The 14857-nt window shown below is 42.9% G+C and overlaps 1 non-coding gene across 1 annotated transcript; it reads right to left on the reverse strand.

The window, feature by feature from the left end:
• Positions 1-9059: 9059 nt before the first annotated feature.
• Positions 9060-9166, reverse strand: LOC145557173 (small nucleolar RNA R71). Its single transcript, XR_014092224.1, has one exon. It is a non-coding gene; the product is annotated as a small nucleolar RNA R71 (small nucleolar RNA).
• Positions 9167-14857: the final 5691 nt, after the last annotated feature.

Below are 14857 nucleotides of genomic sequence, written 5' to 3' on the forward strand. Positions count from 1 at the left end.
GAAAGAGCACTTGCACTCTTTGCCAAGGCATGTTAGCCCTCTGCCCAAAGAGTCGTTATATATGTACCTAGCCGTCTCGGATCATGCTCTCAGTGCTGTTCTCCTTGCTGAGAGAGACGACATTCAGCTCCCGGGCTATTTCATTAGCCATGTTTAAAAAAATGCTGAGCTCTAGTATCCCATGGTTGAAAAATTTGGCCTTGCTTTATATATGGCCTTCTAGATTTTGAAGCCGTATTTTTTGGCCCATCCGGTGGTAATTTACACCGATCAGCCCCTCAAGCGGCCAATGTCCACCTTGGCATCATTCGGCAGAATGTTGAAATGGGCTATTGAAATGCAAAGTCTTGAAATCACTTTTGAACCTAGAAAGGCAGTGAAAGGTCAGGCGTTTGCCGACTTCATTGTTGAAATGACACGACCGGTTCAACCGGATAACATTGATCAGGTTTGGAAAGTGTATGTAGACGGGAGCTCGACGAAGAACGACTGCGGTGCAAGAATTATATATGAGTCCCCTGTGGGGGACAGATTTGAATATGCACTGCGGTTTAAGTTTCAAGCCTCAAATAACGAGGCGGAATATGAAGCTCTGCTAGCCGGAATTCGCATGAGTAAGGCAGCAGGGGCAACTAAAATTGACGCCTACTCTGATTCACAGTTGGTCGTTAGCCAGTATGAGGGAAAATATGAGGCAACTCATCCGGCTATGATCAAATAGCTTCAGGCAGTCAAATAAGAGGTCGATGCACTTGAGGAATTCCGTCTGAGTCAAATTGGCTTCATCCAAGCGGATGCGTTGTCCAAATTGGCTTCATCCGCCTACTGTGATGCGCCTCGGTCAGTCTTTTGGGAAGTTCTTGAAAAGAGAAGTATATATGAAGAGCCCATTGGAATTCTGGACCGAAGCTCTACCTGGATGGATGACATCCGGGCAAATTTAGCAGACGGCATACTTCCTGATTCACCACAGGAAACAACCATCATAAAGAAGCGAGCAGCAAACTTCGAGTTTTGAAACGGAGAGCTCTTCAAGGCGGGTTTCCTTAAACCTTTATTGAAGTATGTTACCCCAGAAAAGGGGAAAGAAGTTCTTGAAGAATTGCATGCTGGATATTGTGCCTCTCATATAGGCGGCAGGTCCCTAACCGTCAGAGCCAGGCGGCATTACTTTTGGCCTACTCTTGAAGCAGACGCTAAAGAGTTGGTGAAGAGATGTGACAAATGCTAGAGGTTTGGCAAGCTTATTCACCGCCCGGCTACTGATCTGACGGCAATAATGGGCATGGATATCCTGGGTCCTTACACGCCTGCTCCAAGCGGAAAGCGCTACATTTTTGTGGCTGTGGATTATTTTACCAAATAGGTAGAAGCTGAGCCGGTCAAGAACATTAAGACAAAGGATGTCATCTCTTTCATCTGGAAGAACATCATCTCCCGGTTCGGGGTACCTATGTCTATGGTGTTTGATAATGGCCCTCAGTTTGAAACAGCTCATCTTAAGACTTAGTTGGGAGATCAGGGTATCTCACATTGTTTTGCATTAGTTAGTTGACCCCAAGAAAACGGCCAAGTTGAAGCCTTCAACAAACGACATAAAAAAGAAAATTGAAAGAGCTGGTGGCTTATGGGCAGAAGAGCTAATTCATGTCCTATGGGCCATTCGGACTACTGCCAAAGGGGCAATCGGTGAAACCCCATTTCTTATGGTATACGGTGTTGTAGTCGTCTTGCCCATTAAACTCTACAAGCCGAGTCTTAGAGTCATGCTTTATGATGAAGCGGCAAATTGGGAGGCCTTGCGGCTAGCATTGGACTTCCTCCCGGAACGCAGGGGCAATACTGCCCTGCGCCATGAGATATACCGTCTGAGTATGACCAGAGCCTACAACAACATAGTACGCAAGCATCCTTTTAAAATTGACGACTTTGTGTTACGTAAAATGGAGGGAACCAGCAGGGCCAATGAATCTGGAAAGCTAACCCCTAATTGGGAAGGCCCCTATCGGATTTATGAAGAAGTCAGGGATGGCACTTACCGTCTGGAAACTCCAGACGGCTGGTGTCTACCTAGAACTTGGAATGTAGATAACTTTAAAAAGTACTACTTCTAAGAAATGTTAATTTTTTGTAAATAGTAAGTCCATCAATGAGAAATCAGGCTTTGTTTGCAAAAATTGTTTTGTTATCTTTATAATTGCTTATCCGCCTGGGTAATCCTCTAACGGACTACTTGTTTAACCAACTAAGTTTGATACTTGGTGTAATTTAATGTTTTAATTACCATTCCGCCTGGGTAATACCCAGACGTCCTAATTGCCTAACTAACTAAAATTGACATTTGGTGTAAATATGATATCGCGTGGCCAATGGCCAGCTTTAAAAAACTAAGTACAAAAACGCTTAGTGGCTATACAACCGGTCTCAAACAAGACCAAAGGCCAAAATGGCCGGATGGTTGCTTATTTTAAAAAAAAAAAACCGCCTGTCCCAACATGGACAATGGCGTCCGGTGACACCCCTCCGGGTGCAATCGTTGCAGAGAACAGACTCTTCGTTAGTTATACGTACCTATGCAGACGACAAATATTGAACGACCAAATTGGTCAACTCATAGCCGTCTAACCTGAGTAATCTACGAGAACGATTAAGTTTTCGAACACCGGATGCACTGAGGCATCAGTCAGTTGACGACAGAAGTTTCCACTTAGATTACTTATTCCAAAGTTGCACTCTTTCTCCTAACTGGGGCAAAAGATTTTGTGTAATGGCTATGTAATAATCCTAGACGGAATATTACCGTCTTGGTAAGAGACTCGAAGCACCCGTTCTAATGGCCGGTTGTGCACTTGGTTTGGGGCAATCACCATTGTGATTGATTGGCCTTAAAACACCTCATACTTCTCCAAGTATTAAGTGTTTTCAAGCCAATCAATAAATTTGAAATGAAACCAACCGCATAGCCGTCCAGGGGCAAGAGCACCCAGATTGCAAATTGCCGCATGCTTTTTTAAGTAAGGCAAAATATTAAAGAACTGCAGTATATACGCAAAATTCAAATTGAAAAATTTAAACACAAATATATATAAATAACCGACTGAGTCGGAATACTTCATATTAAAAATGGCACAAAGGCCTGAATAAAACCCGGAGAAGAAGCAAAACAAAATGATTGTTAACCAACTCTACAGTTGGTAAAAATACAAAATACTCGGCTTACAAGCCGGGAAGAAGGAAACTTGGCATACTACCGCTGAAATTGGGGAGGCGGACTCAAGCCTAAGGGGGAGGCTGCTGCTCCGGCTGATCTAGGCCAGTTGGGCCTTCATTTTATTCTTCCTCCGTCGGCTCCTTAGTGTCCGAGACTTCATATCCCTGCTCGGCAGCCCAATCTCGGAAGCGAGGCGGAGGAGCCTCATTCATCACTTTGGCATCATACACCTTAGTGGCGTAATCATACCTAAGTTTATAGACTTCAAAGTCTATATTGGGTAGAGGAGGCTTCAAGTGATCTTCAGGCGGGCTGCATTGTCCCGCTCATTTTCCTCCATCAGCCGTTTTTGCTCCTGGGCGATCTCATCCGACTGCTTGTTCCGCAGTTTGACGATCTCGACCCCCAGATGGGAGACGTTTGCCCGGAGTTGGGCGTTTTCCTTGTCGGCATCTTCTAATGCCTTGAGCTCAGATTTGGCATCCTTCAGCTTTTGTTCAAGGTCATTAGCCCGGCTGGTGGCTTCATCATTTGCAGCCGTCAAGCTCCGGATCAGCTCCTCCTGTTTCAAATCTACTGCCTTAATCTCTAAATCACACATATAATTAGCATATTCAGCAGAGTTGAGGTTTTCAAGGGCCCTGCGTTTGGCGTCATTTACCTCTTCCTGTTTCCGCCTGAAGGGGCCCCGGAGTCCGTCCGCTCTCAGCATTACATGAGAAAAGAACAGCCGGATTATGACATAGTTAAATAAAGAAAAGATATCAGGCTTAAAGTGGGGACTCTTTACCTCAGCCAACTGGCCCATTATCCGGTCGAAGTCCACCACCTGAAGATCAGGTATTAAATTCTTTTCTGACCGAGTGAGGGTCCTCACCATCCGTTTTGCAAAACCAGCAAGATTTGGCTGGTCGGATGTAAGATCTGCACCAAAAGTAGAAGTACTCTGTGAGAAAGAGGCAGCATAGTTGCCATTCATCCGTTGCCGGGTGCTGACTGAACCCCCGGAGGGGTCTACCTTAGTCTTGACTCTCATGAAGTCAAGTGGCCAAGGTATTTCAATCTTTCCCTTACCTTGGGTATCCGGATGGGGCGTAGGCGTCTCTTCCTCCCCGATTGTTGCCGCACCGGCTGCAACATTAGGTGACGGGCCACCCTTCAAAGCCGTGGAGACATCCGGCGCTTTCTACTGCGAACGCTCTAAGCCTTCGCTTAGAATCTTCATTGCAGCAGGGGATTTGCCACCGGTCATGGGACAATTTGTTTTGGCAAAAGAGTTTGACCGGGGAGGGTCCTTTCTAGCGGCCTTCGCAGCTGAAGCCTTTTCTAGATCCTCTCCTTGCCTTTTGAAAAGCTTGGAGAAGGATCGTGGCACACGTTTTGCAGAGTCCTGTAAATTGAAAAAGTGCTTTTGTAAAAAAAAATATTAATACTAAGTCAGGCGGTCTTACCCCGCCTTTCTTGGACTCTTTAGCTTCAACGACTGCTTTCTTGGCAATAACAACCTCCTTACGCAGTAGCGCCGCTAACTTAGCTGGAGTTTTTGCCGGATCAACCATCTGCAAGGCATCGGCTGCATGAATAAAATAAATGTTAGAAGAAATAATGGAAAGTTTAAAAGGTAAAAATAAAATCACAAACATTCCAGATGCAAGTGGATCTACCCTTGGGAAACATGGGACTTAACCAACAGGCGGACAAGAAGCATTCGTCCTTGAAGTAGTCCGGGTGGGGGATTTAGTTTTTTGGAACTATAATATGAGTCCCATCCCCCATGGGCTCAGTAGTGGTTTCAAAGAAACCCGGCTCCATTATTTTCTCCCGAGCCTTAGTAGTTAGCTCCGGGAGAGGGCATTTTCTACCCAGAAGAGCCGGTTCCGTGTTGTACCGGAGCAGTGTCCGGTTGTGTCTTAGAGTTGGAGAAGAAATCAAATAAAACATATCTTTCCTCCGAGACCATTTGGACACCTTGTCCAAACTCATCAAATACTGGGGCTAGGTGAAAAGAGTGTACCATGCCCCATGACCGCCTGGTGTCTTGCTTCAGTAATGCATATGAGCGAAGGCGGAGAAGCTGGGAGTTATATTCTGGAGCTCGCAGGCGGCGATGTAACTCAAAATGTTCACCCACGAGTTGGGGGTGAGCTGCCAAACTCCCAGATCATACCCCTTCAAGATTTTCCTAATCTCGGTATGGAGGGAATCCGGAGGCCGGCTTCTATGACCGCCTCGTAGCAGACGAAGTAGTGGTCTGCATTATCAATGTCATCGTCCCATGCCATTACTACGCCAGCAGGCGGGACGATAATATCCCACCCCTTTCCAAAGGGGTGCTTCTCTTTGAAAGCCCTAAAACCGCTCTTTAATAGGGCAATGTCACCCGACAACATTCTAATCCTTTTAGGGTTGGGGTTGTCAGTGACTTTAGGCGGCTGCTGATAGTTATCTGCGAAGTTATCCTGGTCAGAGCCAGAAGTTTCGGCCCTTGACCTTTTACCGGCCTCATCATCGTCGGATCCAATAGAGAAGGCGGCATCCTCACCGTGTTCCTCCCGTACGCCTGAGCTCCCAGAAGTAGAGGGAGCCTCTTCATCAGAACCGCTCTCCTCTAATTCCTCATGTTCCCCATCCGGAACAATCTCATCGGCTGGCACTGCCATAGTGCGCTGGCTCCTAGACCTTCTGACCGTCTGTTTCATTCTGGCCATTGTGTCCTGCACAGAAACAGAGAGGGAGGAATTCGGAGATAAGCACATCGATTCTGACAGTCCAGAAAAGGCACCCCCTGTTCTAGACTCAACCGTTCCGGGGGACCGGTTGAGTGTCCTAGGCAGTGCCGAGTGTGTGGATTGAGAACTCATTTTTATTCCTAAACTATGTATATAGGCGGAGAAAGAATGTATACAAGTTGAAAAAGAGAAAAGCTAAAGATGGTGCAGGCGGTTACTTTACTTTAGCTCTGAAAAATATGAAAATAGCTTTAGACGGTGAACCGGGTGTTGCAACGTTAGCACGCGGAAATCCGAAAAGCTTTGACGTAGACGGAAGCAGGGAATCTCTCTCTAAAAATCTCTCTTTCTCTCTCTAGAAAGTCAAAAGAAAATGAAGTGAGAGAAAAAGGGGGAGGTAAACTTCTATTTATAGAAGGTGAAAACGGGGGCATTCCCGTTTGAACTTTAAATTTTACTATCCGTTGTCACTGTTCACCTTTGATAGGTGGACACGTGTCACAGGCCCCACGTGACATCCACGTGACCCCTGTGAGGGGCAAATGTTTAGGGTAAAAATTACCCTAGACAGGTGTCCCTATAGGAGAAGGCCACGTGTCAAGACCAGGCTGACCCAAGTGGTCCCATAACCATCCGACACGTGGCTCCTTCAGAAGAATTCTGAAATGGCGGCCTTCAAGGGCCCAAATCCCTAGAAGTGCCGTAAAACGGCGCAGCCCACTAAGATCTAGGTCAAGTGACCTAGATAGGGGCACTCCTACCAATGACCCTATAAATAGTGAGATATTTCCCCATTTTGGGGACACGTTCAATCATTTATTACACCTACATTCTCTCTCATCAGAGAAACACCTGAGCTTGGAATCCAAGCAAATCCCCACCTAAATTTCCGTACTCTATTTTCTTTCAAGTTACTAACTTGATCTTCGGAGGCGGAGCTCCAACCACCCGGAGTCTCCGTTGTTTTGCAGGTACAACTCAGCCGGACCAATCTTTGTGACGTAACTCTCCCAAGGGACAAAAACACCCAAAACAACCAGCTGTCCCAGAAAAAAAGAATGAAATAAAATCGTTTATCTCGCGGTATGAATTCAATAAAGACTGCTACACCATCTTTACAGAAGTGAAGGATCGACTTACCATCGAGAAGCCGAATCCTATGAAGAGTTCCGTTAGTCGCTAAACAAGAATAAATTTTGGGCCATGACACCAAGACTGCTATAGTCTCAAGCGGACAAGGGCTTGCAGAAGTCCTATGTCTTGAAGTCCAAAGCGACTTCTAAGACGAATCTTGGGTAGTCGTAAAAAACTGTCTAGCCTACTAGTAGCTTGAATACCGACAAGGATCCGGTCTACACCATAGCAGGCGGATTTACAAGCGCTGGCCCGACCATTTAGGGCACCAAGGATCATTAGAAAAGAATGATCCATTCAGTCGATGATGGACAGGCGTCCTCCAATTGAACATTCCCAAACGTTCTCCTCACTGAGAAGGACCGGGGCAAGGTGCACCGACCGCATGACGACCTAGTCGTCATTGAATGCAAGGTCGCCAACCATCTGGTTGGCCGGATCCTAATAGACACGGGTAGCTCCTCTAATCTCATCAGCTACAAGTGTCTGTCCAGGCTTAATTACAAGCTGGACAATCTGGGCGACGTCTCCCATCTATTAGTTTTCTTTGGTGGGGGGGGGGGTCATGCATGATATGTCCATTTTATATAGTATTTTACCCCCATCCCTTAGTCATAATTGGTACTGTTCGTGGCTCTTCAGAGCTACTTTTATTACTAATTCGTTGAGTTTTGTAGGGATTTACACCTTTGGAGCATTTTCCCGGGATTTTTAGTGAGCAACTACGAGCATTGGAAGAGCACGACCAGTTTGCATAGCCCAGGGCAAGTTAGATTTGTCAAACCGGTGATTAAGGGCTTGGTGCATGTGATACCGAGGCATTTAGACCGTGTATTCAAGACCTGAAGAGGATATCCGGATTGGGCAGAAGAATCGGAGCCCAATCGCAAAGTCCAAGTTGCAAAGGATGGTGGCCCGGCCAAAATAGGCTCCGCCAGAAGGCGTGCCCGGCCGAGCGGGAAAGAATACCTTTCGCCCTACCTCGCGCCCGACCGGGCGCGAGAGACGCCCATAATAGCAAAAAGGCGCACCTGATCTGGTGGTGTGGTGCCCGACCGGGCGCGTGTTTCTGAGGAGCTGACTTTGGCGATTTTTGTTGGTTTTATGTAGGATTAATTAAGTATTTAATATAAATACGTTTTAGAGTGTTTTAGACGATTTTTGTTAGTTTTATTTAGGATTAATTAAGTGATTTTTGTTATATTGATTAATTAGGAATAAATTGACTTTTTTCCCTGTGGTTCGACCCTTCTTCCCTATCTACATAGTTAGTGGATTCAGGTATTATTTTTTTTAGGTGATTATGACTTTAGCCTGTCAAAATTTGGCGTCGTTGCCGGGGAAACGGTTTTATTTTTTATTTCTGATTGTTTTCTTTAGTCTAGGTTATTTCTTCTTGCTGAGGCAAGTCTCATACTTGCTTTTTAGTTCTTTATTTATGCCCAGGTGTTCCAGAACAGGTTATATCCCATTCAATCCTGAGATCGAACACTCTTTCCATAGACAAAAGAATCTTTACAGGCAAATCCTAGCGGGTTCTGGGGATAACAATAATCGCCGAGACCCTCCAACTGATTCTAGTGATTTAGAAGTACCTTCAGATTCAGAATCATAGATGATGGCACCTAAGAAGCTCATTGATTATTCGCATTCGACGCTTACACCTTACTCCCTCTCCGACTCTTAATGGGGTGAAATTCAAGATTAAACCCAAATTTATCACGATGATAGAAAGGAAGCAATTTAGTGGAGTTAAGGTTGAAGACCCAAATCTGTATATTGCAGACTATTGTCAATATTGTAAAACCATCAGGCAAGCTGGGGTCACACAGGACCAAATCAGGGAGATTCTCTTTCCTATTTCTTTATGTGGAAAAGGCAATTTATAGTATAATGGATTAAATAGAGCTGCACTTGGTATAACTAACTGGGAGACTCTTGTTTTAAATTTCTATAATTAATATTACCCTGCAGAGAAGACAGCTTTGCTAAGAAGCGTAATTCAAAACTTTTCCCAAGAGCCAGATGAAACTTTGTATGAGGCTTGGGAAAGATTTAAGGATCTGCAGAGGGAGTGTCCCCACCATAATTTAGCATAGTGGCAATTGATCCATGCCTTTTATAATGGGATTGGAAATTCATCCAGAACAATATTAGATTCTAAAGCTAGTGGGAGGTTTATGAACCTTAATGTTGATGACGCAGGGCAAGTGATCGAAGATATGGCAATCCACAATTCCCAATATGGGAATCCTAGAGGCTTTGCTAACAAAGGAAAACATATTGTCGACTCTATATCCTTATTACAAGCTCAATTAACCTCTATTTGTTAAAAATTAGATAATCTTAGTACTGCAAATGTAGCTAATGTTTCTACAATTAAAAATAATTCTAATGAGGCTTTCTGTGAAAATTGTGGAATTGTAGGTCATTGGGAGCAAGATTGCAGGAGTTCCGTGGAGCAAGTCAATGCCTTTCAAGCTTATAGGCAGAATGACCCATACTCCAACACCTACAATCCTGGGTTCCAGAATCATCCATATCTTTCTTACCGGAGCACCAATGTTCAAAATCTGCCACCTCCAAAAAAGTTACAGGCGCCACAACACTCACAGCAGAAATATTACCATCCTAATGCTGGCCGGAAAACTAACCACAACAACCCTCCTCATCTTTCGACCCCGCTTTGGTAGAAATTAGAGCGATGTTGGCTTGTATGATAAAAGCACATGGAGAGTAGGGATGCTCAAATTGATTTGATCATAGCAGATAGTAAAATTGTAGATAATCAAATTGCGCAGATTTCTTCTACTCTACAAGCCCGTCAACAGGAAGTCCTACCAGCACAGCCAACCAGGCCTACGAATCAAGCTTTTGCGATTACTCTAAGGAGTGGTTCACACTATGAAGGGCCCCCTATGCCCAGACACGATGAACTAGTTTTAATGAATAATGCTAATATTGATTCCATTAAACCTAACAATGTTGCTAATAGCCCTACAGGGTGACCCCAACTATCCATATGTCGACCCTACCCACCCTTCCCCTCTTCAGCTTCCCCCCCCCTTTCGACCCGCTGCTTCAATGGCAACAAAACCTCTTCCGAGGTCACTATGGTTGGCCTCCGGGTTTCATTGGTGGTAGGGACCCATACGGCATCCCTCCGGACGGTTTCTCATACAACACCGACGATGATGGAGGTGATGACGAAACCGGCCCTAGTGGCCACTAGCCCCCCTTGTTCTTTATTTCTCCCCTTTGCCCCCTCCCAATGTTTTAGTTTGGCGCACCGCAGACGGTGCATTGTTTTAGTGTGGGGGGTGTGTAAGAGGCAAAGGGATGTTTTTTTTATAGTGTGGGGGAAGGCTTGTCATCATGCTAGTGTGGGGGGGATTTCATTATAGGTGGTAGAGCTCTCATAGTTCGGTTGGCTTTATCATGTTTTGATGTTGATTTATCTTCTTGATTGTGATGATGATGTCTCTGGGTGATTTTGATAAGCTTTTGCTAATGAATTTTCAAGTGTTTTTGTAGGTGATGGCGCTCCCGTGAATAAAAATCCAAACTCCCGATAGTCCAAACTTCCCTTAATCCAATTTTTTTTTTAGTTTATTTTATTTTATTTCTATTTCTTCATTTTATTTAAATTCCTAGTTTCTTTCTTTGTTTTTTAACTTTGTTTTATTTTATTTTTGTTTTATCTCAGTCGCTTCTTCCATTTTGGCTCACTTTTCAAGCTTGGAAATGGAGATAAAGGAAGTTAACCCCTCGGTGAGATTGCATAATTTATCTAGTCTTCATTTCAAGCGGAATTTGGTGAGACCTTTCCTCTCTTTTATTTTCTTTTTCATTGGGTGTTTAGCTTAGGAAGAAGTTGAATGGTTCGAGGATGTTTGCTTTTGGTTCTATGGAACTTGGGATCGTTGATGTTGTTATCGAACGATCACTTGTATGACGATTGGGATTTAATTAGATTATATGCCTCGTATGTGAACCTTTTTTTATTTCTTCCTCTTTCTTTTGTTTTGTTTTCCCCTTTTTGTGTTACAAGCATAATTATGACAATTTGAAATGATTTTTGATGTGTAATTTTTTCACTCTTTTGGATTGGTTTGCCTCTCTTGACGATGAGTCTTTAAATGCTTATCTTCCTAGTTGATGAGGGTTTACACGGTTTGAGAATGCCTTGGGTTGAATTAGACACATTGTAAGATAAGGTATCCCGGTTTAGAACTTTTGAGGACGTTTGAACCCCTAGTTAACGTTAAAATGGTAAGATGGTGTTGCTCTCTATGGTAGATAAGATTCCCATTGTTAGTATTTGCTATATTTTTTATCCCGTGTGAGCGTCATTTGTTCTAGCCTTCATCATTCTTGTGAGCGGCACTTAGGATCCTTAACTATGCATGTCTTAATCTTTGTGTTGGCGTCAAGCTCCCAAGATCGTGATCATATAACTCTAGAGGAGGAAGAGGGCATTTCTTCTCATTTTTCTTTGTTTTCTTTGTGTTTTGTTACAAATTTGGGTTTCATTTTTACATTCACCCACTTGCTAACCAATTTGAGCCTTATTTCCCCTTTCTTGATTTACCCATATTACAAAACTATCGGCCTATGTTCTACCAACCCTTGTAGTTAGTGAGGCATTGGCATGTGAGGTTCGAGTTTGATAATGTTGAAATTGAGCAAGAAAGTAGTGTAATTTGGTTCAAATAAGGTTTTAAAAGATTATTTATGAAAAGAGTACGCAAAAAGGTTTGGCATGAAAGTTGAAACTCATGAAAACCAAGCAAAAAAATAAATTAAAAAAATTAAAAAAATTAAAAAAAATTAAAATAAAATGAAAAAGATTGAAGTAACGTGGTGTGGTTTGTTTTGAAAGGTTGTAAGTTTGAGAATAGGTTCAATTCTTAGGATGTTCTTGAGAGATGGTCAATCTTACACTTCACATAGGAATTGCCACCAAAATTTTCAAATTGTTTCCCAACCATAACCCCTAGCCATGACATTACAACCTGAGAATAGGTTCAATTCTTAGGATGTTCTTGAGAGATGGTCAATCTTACACTTCACATAGGAATTGCCACCAAAATTTTCAAATTGTTTCCCAACCATAACCCCTAGCCATGACATTACAACCTTACTTAAGACCCTTGGATTCTACAGGGGCGTGGTCAAAGAAAGGTGGAGGGAGATAGACTTCAACCCTATGGAGAGAGTATGCATAGTTGAGATGTCGGGATGACCTCATGATTCCAAATAAAAATTTCTTTTTCCGGTTCCCTCGAGGAACCATGAGGAGCTAGCTAGGTAATGAATTGAAGCTAGTGGAGAGAACGCGGACCGTCTTGGTAGGGGCTAGGGCGGAGAATGAAATCATTAGTTATCTACGCTTAGCTTAGGTTTGTCTTTTTCAACCTTAAACGTCTTGGAACGTGTTTTCCCTCTTTGAATTGAGAAAGATAAGTATTCTTTGGTGCATTTATTTCCATGTGAGTCCAAATTGAGCATTCCATTACCTTGAGGCTTGATTGGTTTTGCTAAAACCTTATCATGTTATGTTTGTTGTGTTTGTATTTTTGTTCTAGATTTCCTTGCTTAAGAACAAGTAAGAGGCAAGTGTGGGGGATTTTGATGAGTGGCATTTATGCCACTCTTTTATCCTTTTTTTTCTAAGGATTCTCCCCTCATTTGCACTTGTTTGGCCTTTTTTCTAATCATTTTTACTTAGTTTTGCTTCCTCTTTTCGTTTTTCCTTTATCTTCCCTTTTCTTAGTCTTCTCGCCTTGTTTTTATTTTGATTTCCATGCTTTTGTTTTGTAGGTATTTTGTGCCGAAAGAAAGACGATATCAAGGAGCCAAGCAAACTGTTGTGCGCGGGGTGCTGTGCAGTTGCTGTGCGGGCGCGCACCCTTGGTTGTGCGGGCGCGCAGCCCTGTTTGAACCCGCACAACCAGGCTGAAGAAACAGAGCCAAACTAGAGAGTATGCGCGACTTGGTGTGCGACTTCTGTGCGGGCGTGCAGGTCTACTGTGCGGGCGCGCTTGATTTCCCCGTACCCTTAAAGTTGCGGCCGCGCACTATGCTGAGAGGGCGCACACACCTACTGCGCGGGCGCGCGCGGCTGGGTTTCTGATTTCTTTGCGCCTTGTTGTCCAAGTCTCTTTCTTTTGGGGGAGCCACCTATATATAGACGAGACTCTTTGTAAGAGGACACTTAGTACTAATTCCATAGAACATTAGCCTAATCTAGAGAGAGAAAATAGATTGTTATTCAAGCATCCTTTATTGTATTCAACTTTGCTCAAGTTTTAATCTTCAATCAATCAAGCAAGAATCCAAGTTTTCATCTTTCATTAATCCTTTCTTTAGTAATCTCTTATCCTTTCCTTTAGTATTATTTATTTGTTTTATTGTTACTTATTCTTGTCAATCTTATTAGTTTATCTAGTTGTTATTGATATCATTGATTTTAATCATGTTTTGTTTTGAGTTTCTTGAGTTTATTTCTAGTATTGATATTATGTTTAATCTCCCTTCTCTAGGCTAAACTTTTAGCTAGGGGAAGGGGGTGGAAGATATGATTTGATATTGGATGGATGATGATGGTATGATTGCACTTATGCCATCAATTGATGAAAGACATGATTATTATTAGCTTTAGATTATTGTTGCACTCTATTTGATGTTTTCTAGTTTAAATGCATGAAAGTGATTTGAACTATATTAGGATCATCTCTATTTTAATGATTGCATGAGAATGAGTTATTAAAATGGAGTCTTTATGGATTGTGCTTCTTTATTTTCTTGATTTGTTTGTAACTAATAGGATGCATGAGAATAATCCTTATTAGTGTAGACCTCGTTCATTGAGTTGCCTAGACTATTGCATGAGAATGAATTGTTTAGGTAGAATCTTGTGTTCTTTGGCATGTGTTTCATGATAATCACCATTATTCCCCTCTTTCTAATCATATTGGACACCCCAATATCCCTAGCGTCATTTTCCCTTGTTTTAAACCATCATTTTCGTGCTTATTTGAAGTTTTAGTGTTCTTACTCAACAAAACCAACAAAAACAATCCCCTTTTCACTCTTGCATTAGTGATTATTGATGTTGAATTAGCGTGCTTCCCTAGTGGTTCGACCCTTTACTTGCCACTAACTAGTTTAGTGTAGGTTTAGGTATTATAAATGATTAATTTGGTTAGGGTAGTAGCTTAATGACCTATCTAACCCGTGATCAAATTTTGGCGCCGTTGCCGGGGAAGCGGCTTGTTTAGCGTTTATTATTGCTTTTGTTAGAGTCATTTTACTTTCTTTCCTTTTTGTTTTTTTTTTCGTTTTATCATCCTTGCCATTGCTAATTGTTTGCTTAGCTTTGGTGAATGCTTAGGAGGTCTCAAGGAGCACCCTCAAATCAAATTGTCCACAAAATCAACCGAACCTTGAGACAAGTCCGTAGGCTTTATCGAGGGAGGAGGTTTTGGTTATATAGTTGATAGTGAGAGTGATACTTACTCTTCAAGTTCACCAAGAGGATCAATGGCGGGACAAGAGAATGATGTTTTGTTTTATGAGTTCGGAAACCCGGAGGATTATGAGCTCACGGGAGGGATTTTGCTACCCGTCACGGAAACCAACTTCTCAATCCATCCATAATATACTCGAATGGTCCAATCGGAGCAATTTTCCGGAAGTGCAAGTGAGGACCATATTGAACATTTGGACCGATTCCTTGAATTGTGCGCAATGATGCACACCAATGAAGTGAGTCAAGACT

The sequence above is a fragment of the Chenopodium album genome, chromosome 8 (assembly GCF_948465745.1).
Source record: "Chenopodium album chromosome 8, dcCheAlbu1.1, whole genome shotgun sequence".
NCBI lineage: Eukaryota > Viridiplantae > Streptophyta > Magnoliopsida > Caryophyllales > Amaranthaceae > Chenopodium > Chenopodium album.